At 39.0% G+C, this 3530-nt stretch overlaps 1 protein-coding gene across 1 annotated transcript in view; it reads left to right on the forward strand.

Moving 5' to 3' along the window:
* LOC123138955 (uncharacterized) overlaps positions 1 to 3530 on the forward strand; it is a 5736-nt gene that overhangs the window by 1027 nt on the left and 1179 nt on the right. The window lies entirely within an intron of this gene.

The following is a 3530-nucleotide window of genomic DNA, read 5'->3' on the forward strand; positions in this document are numbered from 1 at the left end:
CATATTCCAATCGACCAAGCCTCCGGGCACCGAGACGTAGGGTTGTTACTTCTCCAAAGAAGGGCCTGAACTCGTAAATCTTGCATGCACAATCTCACCATAGCTAGGATCTTGCTTCCTCATACCTACCCCCCATTCTACTGTCAGACTTAGAACCACGACAGCTGCCGCCCTAAACAATGCACTTGGGCGAGAGATGGTGATGGGCCAAGCTAGATGGGTTTCTGGACTGTGAAGGCTTTAGGTATTTCTGTTTTTCCTTTTTGAATATTTAATTTGATCATAAAACCAAATCTATTCCAATTGGAAATTTCAACACAATAAAACAAATAAAATATTTGAGTCTTAGGATAATATTTCCAGCTCAAATAGTAAGTAAAATGCATATAATATTGTTTACAGATTTTATTTTGGGCTTTATAAATGTTCCCTAAAACTTAACTCAGCGTTACAAATAACTACCAAAATATTTTTAACACCATTTTTTTCAAATAACATAAAAAAAATTCAACTATTTTATATTGAAGGTGTCATCTTACCTTCTCTCATTTAAAATGAATATTTGGGAAACTCCTTTCATCCAATCTCATTTGAATATTCAATAAATCCAAAATTTTCAAATCTTAGTCGAATTTAGCTAAGAACAAGCATCACAAGCAATTTTTTGATTAATCATATTTAAATAATGACATTCCTAAATTCTTAATTTTGGGATGTTACACTATTTCTATAAGGATTTTTCTACTAGTGTTGCCATCGGTTAGTGCCACAACAACAATACGTGGCTAAATATGCAAAATTGTGAACTAGCGAATTTTTTATGAGAAACATCTCGACAAGGAACTCAACAATAATATTTTATGTTTCAAATGGGTATGTATCTTTGCTACTCTATTTCTCATGCGCGTCCAACATGGCCCAAAAATAGAAAAATAATAAGATGACTTGTATTGGAGGAAAGTAATAGGGGATGTAACAGATCTGAAGTACATAATTTGAGCCCAATATGACAGGGTTGAGCTACATACTCCACATATTCCACATCTTAATATGGCAAAGTTTTAATCCCACGTTGTCCTTATAATTTTGTCTCGCTGGATGGTGGCGAGATTTTGTTTCCCCGATTAACATGGGGCCTCCTTGGTAATTTCTTGACGTAGAATTTCTAGGGAATCTATAATTTGTATAGTATAGACCTGTCAAAAAAGTCATGTCACTAATCAGTTTGTTCCAACTGGCTTTTATGCTCCTAGAACTATGTCTCCCTTAGGTATGTATGTGTTATATGTGAGCTAATTGGGCACGACTACAGCCACATGTTTTGCGCCAACACAAATTTGCAAGAAAGGCATGTCTAACAAGAAAGCTAGGGTGATGGTCAGTGCCGCAGTCACCACAAAAGACTTAAATCTGCCATGTGTGAGTGCTACCCGAAAAAATGTCCAATCTGGATGGATGGATGATCTTGTAACTCTGAGGACTGCAACCTATGAAATTTCTGGAAGACAGCATTGTCCATAAATGATTACCATTATGGAAGAAGATGACATGCTTAGAGCCAATCATGTAGGGGGCACATGACTTACATCAAATTCATATGTTGCAGTCCTCTGGGTATTTGAGACAATTCTCTATTGGGCATTCTTTCGGATAGCGCACTCATATGGCAACCTCAAGTAAACACTATTGAATACAAGTGATGAATGCACTATTTATCCATCAACGATAGGGCAGTATGCTAAATTTAGACTATGCATGCATAGGACCAACCAAAGAAAGACCAATACCTAAAATTTCCGTGGATGAGCGCTCTATCCTCTTCACCTGACATTATTATAGGATGGTGTTTTTCTTTAGAACTTGTGAACTATTATTTCTTAGGGATCCTGAACTACAGATTTATGCTCTCTGAAGTTCAAAAAATTGATTCTGGGAGCAGACTCTGTGTTCTTGTGTGCGCGCAAAGTTAACAAAGACATGCGCTATCATTTATTACCTTATATGCTGGATGATCACAAAATTGTTGCGGAGGGGTCCGCATTGAAGATGCCCTTATGGACATTTTTTAAAAGAAAATGCATGTTGACCGGTACATATAAAATGCTCATTTTTTTCCCAACTCAAAAAAATGTTCATTTTTCCTTTATTGCAGTGAAGTATAGCCACAGGACGTGGAGGAATGCATGCCTTGCCAGCGGCAAGTCACTGACACATGGGTCCCGAGCCACCAACGTGAAGAATAACACGCTTTTTTTTATGCTTGTGCCACCGTACCAACGCTTACATGCGGGTCCCATCTAACTCTCGCAAGGCGAAACCACTGTGCTGGATCCTCGAAAAGGCCATGGAAACTGAGTAGTTTGCAGCACGTCGCCGGCACGCGAGAGTCTCGGGGCTACGAAACAAACTGGGATGCGCGACGGGTTCTGCAGGATCCATGGGGCATCTGGTCCACGCCAACGGCACTAGCTTCATGAAGAGATCAACAACTGCATCGAACACGCAACAGCAGGACCCTACATTCACCATGATAATGTGAAAATACAGTGGTCTTTAATCTAGCATCGTCCGAAATAATAGTTAGAAAATAATTCTGCACAACAACACAACTTATAAACAAACATACTCCCTCCGTCCGGAATTACTTGTCATCAAAATGGATGTATCTACAACTAAAATACATCTAGATACATCCATTTCAATGACAAGTATTTCCGGACGGAGGGAGTACATAAATTGGTTCTTAACAGTTCACCACTTGATCTAATTAGTCAGTACAGCAGCACAGCAAAACAGTTCAGCTTTCAACATGCATTATTCTCATCAGATGCACTGATCCTGTCTTGGCTGCAATTATAGCAGCCCTCTTGGAGTTTTAGTTCTGCAGCTTGGGCACAGTTGTTTCGCCGGTGACCCTCGACGCCACAATTCTTGCACCGAACAGGTTTCCAAGGTTGCTTTGGAACATCTCCTCGATCCGGGCAAGTCATCCTCTTGGGTCCCTGCCGCCGACAAATGGTGCAGCATCTTGTGCGCTTACTCAATCCTTCGTATGGCGCCTTGAGTTGCATGTTGTTTCACTGATTATGCAGAGCACATAAAACTGCAATTAGACTATCGTGTTGAATTTGTTTCAGGGAGAGAAAGATGTGCAATCGGAAGTAACAGATGTGATCACCACATATGATAGATGGACAGGGCATGTGGTATGTGTATCACTCTGCTTTTGCATCGATAAAATTACACTGAACTATTCCTAATGCTCCAGTTGGTTCTTGAATTGCTAATGAATCAAGAAAAACACTTGGGAAGGATTATGATTTTTATGTACCTCGCCCATTCAGAGGCTAATGTTGGCATTATCATATTTGTTCTACTAGAAAAAAATGGTGTTCAAACAACAACAGAACTATGGCAAGTTCAGCATGGTAGGTGAGGTTCTTTCATTTCAGTTTCTTATGGACCCATATATATATATATATATATATATATATATATATATATATATATATATATATATATATATATAT

The sequence above is a fragment of the Triticum aestivum genome, chromosome 6B (assembly GCF_018294505.1).
Source record: "Triticum aestivum cultivar Chinese Spring chromosome 6B, IWGSC CS RefSeq v2.1, whole genome shotgun sequence".
NCBI classification, from domain to species: Eukaryota; Viridiplantae; Streptophyta; class Magnoliopsida; order Poales; family Poaceae; genus Triticum; species Triticum aestivum.